Below are 14,801 nucleotides of genomic sequence, written 5' to 3' on the forward strand. Positions count from 1 at the left end.
TTGATGATGCAGGCACCTCTCTTGACTGGCTGCGACATCCGCTCTATGAGCAAGGATACCAAGGATATCCTCGGCAATCAAAATGTCATTGCAGTCAATCAAGGTTAATAAAAACACAGTGACCATTCCTCCATTTTCCAAACTAACAATTAGAGATGATGACTGTGTAAAATATAATGATTCATGGCCAGATGAACTTGGGGTGCAAGGGCACAAAGTGCAAAAAAATGGAGACCAAGAAGTAAGTTCTGGAAAATCAGAACCTATGCTTGGCTTGGCATAATGCTTTGAGTAGTTTCTAAACCATGATCTTCTCACTAGGTCTGGGCTGGTCCATTAAGTGGAGGGAGAGTTGCAGTTGTTCTATGGAATAGAGGGCCTACTCAAGCATCCATCACTGCCAGCTGGAGCAGCATTGGTCTTAGCACTTCCGCTGTCGTCAACGCTCATGATCTGTGGACAGTAAGCATGCAATTTTTTTTTTTTTTGCTTCCCCTTGATCATAGACAAGTCTACCATAGCATATATATTTTCTCGTAGTTCCAAATAAACTGTGATTCTTCTCAACTTTCTTATGTGTTTCTGATTTTATTATGTTTTTAGGGTGAGGTTATATCATCTGTGCAAGGAGAGCTGAAGGCGACAGTGGAAACCCACGCTTGCAAGATGTATGTGTTGACCCCCAAATAGACTGGGGTTATTCTCACCGTTGTCTGTACTCGTCAAACTTATAAAAAATCAACAAAACCAAAAATTCCGGAGAACTGTTGAGGCGACCAGAGGAAGGTGAATATGAGCCTGAAATGTTTCTATTTTCAAGAATGAACTGCCTATATCCCGAGACAACGCACAAAACTCTCACGCAACACTAGCAAGATTAGCTGCGATAGCCAGGATCTCGTAGTAACAGTGGACCTATGTACCCTAGAAACTAGGCTAAAGAGATGCAAAAGCGAACGAAGTTGAAAATGGCGAATTTGAACACGTCCAGCAGAAATCAGCTTAGCCTAAATCCAAACCGGTTTAGGCTTATTTCGCAGATTTCAGCCTTCCACACTCAGAAAGAAAAATGTCGAAATTCAATCAAAAGACCTCTTAAATCTGTGAAATTTGTGGAGGGGTTTATGACATCGTAGCAAAAAAAATCACATTAATTGGAGCAAGTCCGAAAAACTGGCTGAGCTGGTTTTGGAAACCAGCTTGAGCTGGTTTTTCTGTTTTCAATTAGCTTCACTCTAAGAAAAATCCGAAATCAATTCAAATGAGCTCAAAAATAATGAAATATTACACACATCTCTATCAACCCATTTTGAATCTACCCCCAATAGATCTTGCCTAAAAGATAAAGTTTGGTTAGGAATTTTGAAATCACTCTCTCAAATTGGGGTTTTGAAAGAATCGTCAAAATGATGATTTTTAGGTGCTCCTAGGAAATATCTATTGAGGGTGGTGTCTATGTATGTTCCAAATGCCTCATAGCACCTAAACACAAATCAAGAACATCACAAAAACTGCAGCACAAAGATCTTCAAGAATTTCACCAAAAGAAACTAGGAATGAGTGTTTTTGGAGAGAGGAACTAAAGAGATGAGAGCTGAGCTACAAGCCATGATTTGGCCAAGTTCCAAGGACCCCAAAACCAATCAAAATAACTTAGGAAATCAGACCACACATAGATTCAAAAATCACCAAAGAAAAGTGACGAAAATTCACAAAAAGAACAAAAATTAGGGATTTAGGAGGAGACAAGAGAGGTGAATTCACATGAATTTATTATAGATTAAACAACCATGAATTCACCTATACATCATATTAGCCTAACTCCCAACTAAGAGATGCCTATCTCTCTCTAGCCTATCTCTTGCTTAGCACTTTAGCCCTTAGAAGGGGTGGTTGTCTTGAGCATCCACTTCTTTTATTTATAGGGCTATTACACATTCTATGATTGCCCCTACATTTATACATGAATGACCCAACCATCGGGGGTTCAAAGCATCGGACAACCATGGGTCCTTCATAAAGTCTCTTCACCTCGACACAAGCTCTCCGATGATGCCACATGCCACCCTAAGATCCCCCTCGGTTTTTAGGCCCAAGCCCAGAAACTACTTTGAATGTGGTTTTGAGGCCAAAACCACCAAGCTCCCCTAGGTCTCGTAGTCAGTACATAACCCCTCAAATGTCGACATGTGTCCTCCATATGTCCTTGGCCCGATGGTCCACCAAGGGCTCATGACGCCTCGTCTTGACTTGGTCCAGCCCTAACCTTGACTTTGGTCAACACCATCTTCATCACCATCTCTATGTGCTCTTGCTCGTCATTGTGTCATGTGCTAGCCATACTTGGTCCATCCTATGGCCTCCTGGTGAGGAGAAGGAAGTCGCCTCGTCAACGGTAGGTACTCAATTCTCAATTGCAGTCAAGTGCAAGGATTCAAAGATGGTTTGAAAAATCTAATAGTCGTAGAGGCGAAGAGGCTAGTTGTTGGAAAAAGGAACACGTGGTGGGACTAACCGCATTGTACCAACGAGCTGGTGGAGCTTAGAAGCGGTACAAACTTATGGCATGGAGAGCCATAGGAGAAGGTGGTGTGGTTAACCAAACTACATAATGAAGGAGCTCTTAGGTGGAAGGTCTAGGCACTCAATCCTAGACACTGACACCCAGATTGTGGTGATGTGCATGAGCCCCTTGTGTTGGGGGCAATCTCAAGGTGGGAGTATAAAATAAGGAGTTGATTTGGAGAGAATTCCTAGAGGAGCATGATGACTTCAAAGGATTAAAGTCAATATGGAGATTATTGTATGGTGACTTAAATCTTTACTTGTTGAATCATCTAGGCCCTTGTTTGGGTTTTTGTAATTAATGACAACACTTGTGGACTAGCCTTTCTATTTGAGTGTGCGAAGGGAAGTTGGTTTAGTTCACAAGATGAGATGGCATTGTCATGGACATGATTGATAGCATGTTGGAAAACCCAAATCAAGCATAGCAAGAAGGTGAAGACCAAAGCAAGGCTTGGCTAGGATGAACCATGTGCAATGCAATGGTGAAGGGCAAGCTAGAGACTCAGGACATGATGGACCGTTGAGGCGGTGAAGTGTGAGTAGAGGGTTTGGCGCTGATGGACCGAGGCATTGGTGAAGGGCAAGCTAAAGGCTCGAGACACGACGAAGACCATCAAGGTGGTGAAGTGTGAGTAGAGAGCTTGGCACCGATGGTCCAAGGCAACGGAGAAGAGCAAGCGAGGCTAAGGTCGATGGACTTGAAGTCTTGTGTGGTACATAGGATGTTTCATTTTGCTGGCCATGAGGTTATGTACTGAAGATTCAAATGGTTTGGTTTATGATAGATAGCCGTAGTATTAAGAGGGGCAAATGTGTTTGCATGTCAATTATCTAGTGCCACTTGTGAGGTCCTAACCACATTGATATTAGATACGAGTGGCGATCCAAAAATGAGTTTGAAACCCGTTTGCAAAAATATTTGAAAAGTGCTAACTTGTAGTTAGGGATGAAAATGGTACGGATATTTTCCGACAGTATTCGAGTCCGAATCAGTTTAGAGAGGTTCAGATCTGTCCATATCCGAGTCCGGATATTCAACATCCGATACCGTATCCGTATCCGAATACTCAAATCGCATATTTATGATGTTGACATCTAATCGTATCCTATCCGTCAAGGCTGATACTATCCGTATTCGAATTCGAATCCGACTAGAAATGTGAAAACAAATATAATATCAGTGATATTCGTTTGTATCCAATCCGTTTTCATCCCTACTTGTAGTACGTCTAGGTAGAGGTTGATTTGAGGGATAACACTTGGGAGTTAGCGAAATTTACAAAGATTTAAAAATGAATTTAAATGGAGACATTTGTATGCGCTTGGGCTGTTGGAAGTGGCCCCGGTGGTCCAACCGTTGGGCCTAGCGGTTAGACCACGTCTACTGTTCACAGGTTCAATGGTAGTGTTTGCTCTGATGGCCTGTTGGGCCGTTGAGCCATTGCTGGAGGCACCCAGGCGGTGGGACCGTGGCTTCTGGTGGTGGGACCACCAAGCCTAGGTGACCATTAGGCTCCGACAGTTTGAAAGACTCGTTGCGCTGCATCGACGCTGACACTGGCTCCTGATGGTGGGACCGTCAGCTCGGTGGTCCCACCTCCAGGCACACAGAGAGCCAAGCCATCCCTCCAAACAGCTACTAGTTGCATGCTCCCCTCTATAAACAAAGAGGTGGCCGGTTGTGAGGGCTCTCTTAGCACTTTGGGAAGCACATACACATCAAGAGAGCCCTTCCAAACCTCTCCAACTCATATACTTCTTGTGCGATAAGTTTAGTGAGTTGGAGACTGATCCTCGCTACTGCGATTATTTGAGTGACTAATCAAGTGGCATTAGGTGGTGATTTGTAGGAGTGTTTGCTTGGTACTCTTGGAGCTTGTCGGCGTGGTTTTTAGATGGTTTGGTGATTGTCTTCGTGAAGCACTCAAGAAGACTATGCTGTGCTCCGGAGAAGTATTTGTGAGGGCTATTGAGCCCATCGCCACCGGAGGAAGGCGAAGAGCACCTCTAGTAGAATCGAGGCTTGTGTGGGTGTCTAGTTGATTCGTCTGGCTCAAGGTTTAGTACTCCAAATGGACGTGGGGATGTGCTCCAAATTATACTCTTTGCTTGGCACACAGATTGCTAACGTGGAGGGACAGGTGGGGTCAGTGGCGGATCCACGATTTCAATCATGGGGTACGGACCTAATTGATGTAATTCTCTAATGATATATAATAGAATGACCTGAATGACAATAAAATGGTTGGTGGACGGATCTAATAATACAATTTGTCAATATTCATCTGTGAGTACACAAAAGTAGTCGTCGCCAAGGTCTTAATAGCACATTATAGTTTCTTGCTTCTTTGGCAATATATCATTATTATTCTTAATGTCATGACGTTGTACACAAGTGAAATTAACTATTTATTGAGATACACATGGACAATTTTTTTCCCAAAAATTGACTGAATATTAAAAATTCAAGACTCAAACTTCACAAATTTGAACTATAATGATTGTTTAGAAGAGAAAAAAAGAGAGTCAACTTTACATATTTACTTTTCCTAACTCATTCCGTTATTTTTATATTGTGCTTGTGCACTGATTTACTTTGGTCTCTTATACTTCATTAGAAGAAAGCGTGCTAGTATGGGGTTGTAAGGTTATTTTTCCTCTCGGATGAGCACTTTTTCTTATGAGATTTCTATTTGATAAGGTGTTCTAAATATATAGTGTATTATAGGTATACATACTTAGTATTTGTACAAAAATTTTGGGGTACACCTGTACCCCATGCACCAACACTACATTCCGCCCCTGGGTGGGGTGTCGAGCGACCATAGGTGGGGTCGACTGACCCCACTAGGTGGGCCCTGGTGCTCCTGCCTTCTTCCTCATGCTCCTGGTGCTTCATTCTTGAATATTTTGTGAAGTTTTCACTGCATCTAAATATTCTCAAGTACAAGTGGAACCATGTTACTTCGAAACAAAAGACTACAATGTTGATTTATCCTTTACTTTCATGCATTGTCGATGGTTAGAATTGGCATCTAGTAGCCATCAACAGGTATGTGTGCTAACGTACTGCTAAGTGGAGTCAGAAATGTTGATGATTAGTGGAGGTGATGCTGCATGGTCTGTTAGTGGATCGGAGCTAGCTAGCTGTGTGTGAGCATGCATTTTAATTTATCTTATCCTAGCTAGTCGTCGTGCGCCGCCTGAACGTGGTGGCTTGATCGATCGACTCGCAGGTTGCAGCTCATCTCGCGTCGTGTGGGTCGTAAGTTGCGCTACTTGAACCAGTAGTGTAATCACCATATCGTGTCGAGCTGCAAAGCTGCTTAATTAGCTTATCTTGTGTTGGTGTGCATGTAGGAGCAATGCAAGCTAAACACGTACCGTATGTGTGAGCGGTGTACGGCTAGTGCGTGTGATCTTGTGAGCTGGACCAACATCTATTTCTAATTAATGTAATACTCTTCTTCACCTAAAATACTCCCTCCATAAAAAAAATACAATTCTTTCTTTTCGAGAAGTCAAATAGTTTAAATTTTAGCTAAATTTATATAAAAAGTGCAAATATTTATGATACAAAGTAAGTACCATTAGATTAATTATAAAATATATTTTTATAATCAATTTATTGAGAAACATAAATGCTAATAATATTTGCTATAAACTTGGTCAATCTTGAGCTTCTTTGACTGTCACGTATCTCATAATTGCATTCTTTTACGGAACTATTAGCTTATAGTCAAGCTAATTAATATTTTTGCAAGTAACTAATAGAGAAGGAAGGAGAGAGAAGAGAGCTTGGCTCTCATGCAGGTAACTAGATGGGCACAGAAGCATAGACAGTAGTGGGTCTTAATAGAGATGTATGTAAAAAGGAATAGAAAAAAGAATGAAAACATATAATAATAAAGAAATCCTATAGACAAATAGAAAGCTAACTACCGTATAGTTTGGTTCTTATAATTTGGCTTATAGCTAAGCATTTGGCTCTATTATTGACCTTGTTTTTACTAGTTTAGTTTGGTACGTCACTCCACCATGCTTCCATTACGTACACATCACCCTATCCATTGCAATCAAGTGCGCGATGTGACGAGCGAGAACGACGATTCCCCAAGCGACATATATTGGTCGATCGCCACCACTGCACTCCAATAGTGCTAGTGCTACTAGGTCTACTCCCATCCTCTGACCATTTGCATTGGTACGCTGTCAGCTATCCCGTTTCACATCTCAATATCTTTCTGTCTTTCTGCATGGGGGATAGCAGAAATCGACAAGAGGCGCAGGGCCAGGGCCTTCCTCTGGACTGGGTATCAATCCACGACGGGTGGTAAATGCAAGATTGCATGGCCTATTGTCTGCTCCCCAAAGGATTACGGCGGGCTCGGCATCCCCGACCTGAAGGTGCTCGGATTCGCACTACGGCTTAGATGGGAGTGGCTACGGCGAACAGACACAACCTCAGCCTGGGCCCTCCTACCATCACGGACTGAGAAGAACATTGACGCAATGTTCAGGGCGTCAATTAGCGTCCGTTTGGGGGACGGCGCTTCGGCAAGATTCTTGACGGACTCTTGGCTTCCGGAGGGACCAATTGCGTCGTTCGCGCCTAGTCTCTTTGAGGCGATTGGGAGACGTCGCCGAAATCGGTCGGTGAAGGAGGCTCTCGACCAGCGCTCCTGGGTACGCGACATCTCTAGGGCGCCGGCGGCATTGGTCCTCTGTGACTACGTCCTGCTCTAGGAAAAACTCGAGGAAGTCCATCTTCAACCAGCGGTGCCTGATCGTTTTGTCTGGAACTGGACAGCGGATGGAAAATACTCGGCTTCATCGGCATACAGATCTTTCTTCTACGGAAGGACGCCACTCATCGGGGCCAAGCACCTATGGCATGCGCATGCACCGGCAAAGGTCAAGTTCTTCTTCTGGCTTGGGCTCCATGGCTGCCTTTGGACTGCTGATAGACGGAGGCGCCATGGACTGCAGCCGGATGCTTCCTGCGGCCTCTGCGCTCAGGAAGACTATAAATCTGGTTGCGAAGAGCATTAGTCTCACTGCTGGACATCGGCTCTTTATCGAGTGCCAAGTGGTTTGCCGAGTATTTTTTTTCGGGCACTCAATAAATAGCTTCCTGGTCAAGTGTGCAAAAAAAAAAACACACGGCAAAGAAGCTCTTTGCCGAATGTTTTTTTTTAACACTCGGCAAAGAAGCTTCTTTACCGACTATTTTTTTTTACACTCGGTAAAGAAGCTCTTTGCCGAGTGTTTTTTTTACACTAGGCAAAGAAACTTTCAAAGCACATTTTAAAGCAGTAAATTAATTTAAATGAAAAAGTTTTCAACTACAAAGTTGTATAACTCATCAAGATGTACAATATTTGTTTTGGTCTTTTCTTCATATAACAAAGTGAAAATAAATTTGTTCACAAATCTAACATATCTCTCTTGTAATTTATGAAACTACAAGAGAGATATATAAGATTTGTGAACAATGTTAGAACGACCTTGTTGGATGATTAGATGATCAAACAACCAAAATAAACTTTATAGATCTCGAAAAGTTATGAAACTTTGTAATTGGCAACTTTTTGATTTGAAATCATCTTGTCATGCAAAACTGTGTTTGAATTTCAAAATTTTAAAATTTGAATTTTTCAAACGACCTCGGATGGAAAAACAACCAAAATAAACTCTGTAGATCTCGAAAAGTTATGAAACATTGTAGTTGGCAACTTTTTGATTTAAAATCATCTTGTCATGCAAAACTGCGTTTGAATTTCAAAATTTTAAAATTCAAATTTTGTAAACGACCTCAGATGGAAAAACTTCCTAAACTAAAAGTGTAGATCTCGAAAAGTTATGAAACTTTATAGTTTATAACTTTTTTATTTGAATTCGTTTAGGGCCTTAAACAAGCAATTTACAATCAATTTAATATAATATGTGGGGAACCAAAACATAGGTGGCAGTATGGTGCAGCGGTTAGAAAAAAAATAAAAAAAAACTAAATTTGTCGAGTGCCTCAATTCTAACATCCAGCAAAGAAGGGGTTTGGGGAGTGATCACGCACACTCGGCAAACCCCCACTCATATACCCCGCATCCGACTGCACACAGCCACACACGCGCACACCCATCCGCACCGCACATGCACACAGGCACACCCGTCCCCGGCCGCCGCCGGCGCCCCCTGCCCTCGGCCGCCAAAACTGAAGTGGCTTGTAATCCGACATCTTGAGCTAATCCCAGGATCAAATTCGTGCACCACTTGTTCTCCTCTCCAAAACTGAAGTTTTTATTTTTGTGTGATTTTCGGAGGCATTTTTAGTGATTTTTGGTTCGTTGAATTTGGCTGTGATTGGGGTGAAACTTCTTAAGGGATTTTGGTGCTAGGACATGTGTGATCAAGGCTAGGGTGATCCCCTAACAAATCCTTCACTTGAGCACCACGATTTTGTTTTTGGGGATTTTTCGAGTTCTCGCACGTGATCTAGATTTTCTGGAGTTTGAGCACGAATTGAGCGATGATTTCTTGGGAATAGCTTACCTACTCTGTGGTGATTGCCTGTGCAAAGTTTGGGGACGAATCCTTTTGTTTTGGTCGAGTTCCCGTCGAATTTTTGGCGCTCGCCCGTGTCTATTTCTTGCGCTCAGTCCTAGTTCGTAATTCTCAGGTGCAGCTCGCAGGCGCTGGTGCCTTCACCGGTCAAAACCTATGTGTGCTCGTGCAGACCCGAGCCTGCTCCCTCCCTCTGTTTGCAGTTCGGCGCGGCAGTGTCCAGTCCTCGCCGAAGCTCACTCGCCTCTGGTTGGCCATGCTCAGCTTCCAGCACCAACCGGTGCTCATCCAGAACCCGTGCACGCACAACACTAAGAGCAGGAGCAACAGTTCACATTAATTGGATTTTCAGCAGCAGTAGGCTTTTGCTAATTCCATTTTCAATCGGCAACTTGGCTGGCTTCTTTCTTTTGCCACAGGGTGTAGGTTTGCAATGCTTTGGATTCAGAGCAGCAGCTGGACATGGATTCAGTGCTTGTGCAATATAAGCACCTTGCTGTGAATTCATCAGTTTGAACAGGTAAGCAACAAGTTTCAGTTCTCAAACTGTCAATTGTTACTTTTGTGTTTCACCAACCAATCATCCAGTAATTGTGACATGTTTGCCTGCAACTCTAATTAATTATTCTACTGCTCGGTTCATACATGCTTGGAATTAAATACTTGTTTAATCCTTCCTAGCTTTGAAATAGAATGCATGTGTGTCGGCAGTAGAACTGCTTCTGTACCTTGCTAGTTCTCTAGATCGATTCTCTGTTTTGAAGTATTTCTTTGTACTGAACCTAGCATATCTACACTGTCATCTATTTAACCTTGCACATAATCGAAAGGACATGGATTACAGTACATTTGAACTATTTAATTGTAATTTATGCAACCTCTGGGCTGTTTAATTGGGCGTGATGATGTTGGTGTAATTTACATTTTTGTATATCTGCTCCTAGACATTCACTAATTTGCTGCTTAATTGCAGCAGTATTGTAGTATTAGGTGAGTGTGTTTAAGGATGAGTTACCTTTTGCTGCACTTTATAACCAGAAATGAAATGGTTGTAGTAGGTGAGTGTGGCTAATGATTTATGCTCTCTGAACTATACCTTTTCTTTCAGTTCCACACATTTTATTCACACTCTCATCGTATTACAATTAAACTAAAATGATTTGTGCTCTCTGAACTATGTGTCTTACCATATAAAGATTATGTGTTATGTTTGTGAGGACTCTGGGCAGTCTAGACTTTAGTACATGTTCTAGCACAGGACGTCGGTGTCGCAGGCCGAGTGGAGCATGGTGTCCAACGAGTCACTCTTCAGCGTCTAGGGCGCCAGCGACCTGTACCCCGGCAGCAGGTCGCACTTCGACTTCTACCACTACGAGGCCATGGCGGAGGCGGCGGACTCCAAGCTGCCATCCCAATGTACTGCACTGCACCGTGATGCTCGTTCTTGATCTTGTCTTGTCGGCAACAACCGTGCAAATTAAGCAATCACCTGCATGCAGACTGGCGGAGACGTCGCCGAGGAAGAAGGACGTCGTCAACAGTGCGCTGTACCAGCCATTGGAGAAGGAGCGCGAGCAGTAGCCGCCGCCGCAGCTCGACCCCCCCCCCCCCCGTGTCGGCCTTAATGGAGATAACGATGGAGGAGGAGCGACGGAGGAGCGACACCGGGTGTTGTTGCTGCGGCTGCTGTTGGTCCGATTGCTCCTGGTGCTGTCGATGCCCGTGGTGGCGATGCGGCTGCTGCTGCAGCTGCTCCTACCCCAGCTTCTGTCGGTGCAGCTGGTGCCTCTGCTCATGAGAGAAATTGGCATTTGGATCCGACAAACTTGGTGCTAAATGGGAGCTTTAGATGGGTAGGCATCGTCCCTTGAGAGGTTAGATCCCTTTCGGCGCCTTCTGCTTGTGTTTTCGGAGGATTATTTGGCAGACAGGGCTTGGCATGTGCACGTCAGCTGGAACAGTAGTATACGCTGAGAAAAAAAATTCTTTGGAAAATAGGTTTGCCGAGTGTAATTTCAAAAAACACTCGCCAAACAGTAACAGTATGCTGAGAAAAAAATATTTTTTTCTTTGGAAAATAGGTTTGCCGTGTGTAATTCCAAAAACACTCGGCAAACAATAATCCTTTGCCGAGTGTATTTTGGAAAAACACTCGGCAAACCACTTTTTTTGCCGAGTGTCAAATTTGACACTCGGCAAACCATTTGTCGAGTGCGCAATAAAAGACACTCGGCAAAGAGGGCTTTGCTGATCAATTTTTTGACGTGTGTTCTTTGTCGAGTGCCGCACTCGGCAAAGGCTTTGTCGAGTGCAATTTGGCCTTTGCCGAGTGTCTCAGGCACTCGGCAAAGAACCTGAATCCAGTAGTGTCTTATCCATGGGGAAGAACTTGACGAGAAACAAATTTGAACATTTTTTAACAAATGTTCAAAGCTTCACAATTCGGAGAACCATTGCTTCACCTTCCCAAGCAAGGAGAATGGGAAGAGGCGGAGCCAAATGGCCTCTTGAGCACTGTTCGCCTAAACGGCCGTTTAGCCCGTTTACACACCGTTTAAACGCTACACGGTGGTACACCGTTTCCGTTTAATCGGTTGTTTTGACCGTTTAAACGGCCGTTTTTCCCGTTTAAACACCCGTTTTGCCCGAATAATAGGCTAAACGGTAGGTGACCGACTGTTTACCGTTTAGCGTTTAGGATAACACTGCTCTTGAGTTACTCCCTTGTTGGTGAAGGTTTCACATATCTTCAGAAAGTGTTGGAGGTGTGCATTGACATCCTCATGAGCTTTTCTAAAAAAGGGGCTCGCTTGTACCATTATCACTAGTGTCATCTTGAGTTTGAAGTTTGCATCTCCATTAATGATGGTAGGACCTGTGGCCACATTAGCAGCGTAAGTAGCAGAGAACTTAGTCTTATTGGTCATGACAACATTGGACGGTGGTAAGCTTTGCACAGTAGGATCTGTTGTCGACAAGGTTTGTTGAGGAGGGACAAGATGAGATCAGACCCTTCTCAAGATAGCCTCAGGATCTTCTTAGAAGTTTTTAGGCAAGTCAAAAACAGCCATGCACTGCTCTATTGCGTAGAAGCAGGAATATAGCACAGATAAGCCCGCTAAAGAACGATCAATTGTATGATACTTTAATCACATAAATCTATTAATCAATATCTTAAATCAAGTGCTTTCCTTGATAACAACGCCAGAAATGCTTGTTGATATTTGTTATATTTTATTGGATAATTCCACAAGCGCACATAATATATCAACATAGCACTTCACTCGGGAGTATACCGAGGTCGTTTTTATATTTTACCACTAGGAAAGAAAATGGCTAAGATGATTGATGAATAGGATTTCTATGACTAAAGCTCAAGCAATCTTACGACTCTAGATGGTGCTTAAGGCTAAGGTAAGGTACAAGGAAGAGACTCAAGGTAGAAGGCATAGCTAGTGGGAGAACAATGACCGAGTACAAGAGTCCAAGTTTACTTCTACTACTAAGCACAACTTAGGGAAACCGAGAAATAGAGGGATTCGATAGCACTTCGGGGCACAACCCAAACACCAACCGAGGTTGATGAAGTATTACCGCACAGAGCCATACACTTTAAGAACTAGACCGAATATGGTGGAATACATAGGATGGTGATAGGGCAATCACCGCCTGCCAACTACCTCAAACTATCCATGGGTCTAGCCACAAACACATGCAAGTTATAGCCTAAGGACCATGCTTAATCTATAAACTCACTACTCTGGTTTGAGCTTCGGTGAAATGAGATCATTGCACTCTATAAGAGCGGTGAAACCCAGGCAATATGTAACTACACTAAACAAGGTAGTTAACTATGATACTAAGCTTATAGCAAAGCTTCAAGTGTACTACTAAAGCAAGCACACAATTGAATGAAGTACTTAAGTAAAGTAGAAGTATATATTTAAATAAGAAAAGTCTTACAAAAGAGGAAAGGTACAAGAGCTATATCAGATTTCAAAGATTACTTCCAGACTCCGAGAACAGGCTCGACTCGACTCTAACTCCCACTACTAGCCTAACTACTAGAGAGGTGGACTACACTACTTCCTTGGAGTAATCTTCTCCTTTCACTTGAATATGATTTACAAAGTGGTGCCAAACACCTATTTATAGAACTAAGGAGGAGGGGTATACTTGTAGGAGTGGGAGGTCGATGAAGACCTGGTATAGGGCCAGGCAACCCCGTAGGGTCAGCTGACCCTAGATCCACCACCTCATGATCGTACGATGCTGGTTCATGCTCCATGGTGGTTGACAGTTGCACAATGTTAGTTTGGCATAGTGGAACTTGTCCATACACCCGTGGTGGGCCCCCCTATCCAAGATTGAGTCCATACCAACCCTTAGATGCAACCGACTTCAAATCAGTGCATGAGATGGCTTGAAAATGTGTTTCCTTGGTAGGTCAAGGATCAGTGACATGGCAGGAAGTGGGGCCAATTTTGGCAACCACTAGTGTGGTTGGCCGACCCCACCAGGTGGGCCCTGATGGCCCTGCTACGTCCCCCTTTGCTCCACTTGCATCCTAGTGCTTGGTTTTTGGTATTTTCACACTTTTTGCCCTTGCACATACATAAACACCATCTACAAGTGGAACTTTGTTAATTGAAACAATATTTTCACTGTGATGTTGATTATACCTTCACTTTAGGTGCTATGTTAATGGTCGAATTGGTATGTAATGACCATCAACAATAGATAGTTTGCATTAAAAGGTTAAAAGTTCGCATGATAACATAGCATTTAGTAGGATATGATGTGGCTAGTTAGTGGGAGATGATGCAGATGACTTACATGTTGAGATAGAAGGCTAATGGGATTTATGATTATATAAGATATGAGGATATCAAGCATGTTGTTGTGGAGATCACGAATAATTTTAGTGAATGGTGTGGTATGTTGATGCTATGGAGATCACTGATGAAGTTTAGTGAATGGTGTGATATGCTGACATGGAAAAAATGCATATTAGTGGATGATGTGACATGCTGACGTGGACAACTATGAGCATGAATAGATATGCTGTCATAATTACATGTGCTAGTGGCTGCTAATATGGAGACTTACATGTGGAGATATAATTCTAATATGGTTTAGCATTATAAGATATACACAAATATAGAATATAGATATAGATACATATATAGATATATATATGCTCCCAATACATATATCAACATTTAATTAACAAGTACTCCATCCATTTCAAATTATAGACATTTTGAGTTTTCTAGATATATATCAATGCTATGTACTTAGATATACACTATGTCTAGATACATAGTAAAAACAATATATCTAAAAAAAATCAAAATGTCTTACAATTTCGTATGGAGGAAGTACCCATCATTCCCTTCAATAGCCTTGGTAGTAACGACGTGCAAAAATTTGTGTTAAATGGTGGGTGAGGCATATCCAGACATGTCATTATTAATGCAGGTCAGTGTTCATCTAAACACATATAAATAGCCATCTACACACGTTTAAATGCTAAACTATGGGTTCATATACAGTTTAGGCTCTAGTCACAGAATTAAATGCTAGACGCGTCTAAACGATCAAACTGGTCAAAAAGCGGATCACGGCATTAAAAGGTGGTCAAACGGTGTAAACACCAAAACAAGCATTTA

Source organism: Miscanthus floridulus, chromosome 3 (genome assembly GCF_019320115.1).
Source record: "Miscanthus floridulus cultivar M001 chromosome 3, ASM1932011v1, whole genome shotgun sequence".
Lineage (NCBI taxonomy): Eukaryota > Viridiplantae > Streptophyta > Magnoliopsida > Poales > Poaceae > Miscanthus > Miscanthus floridulus.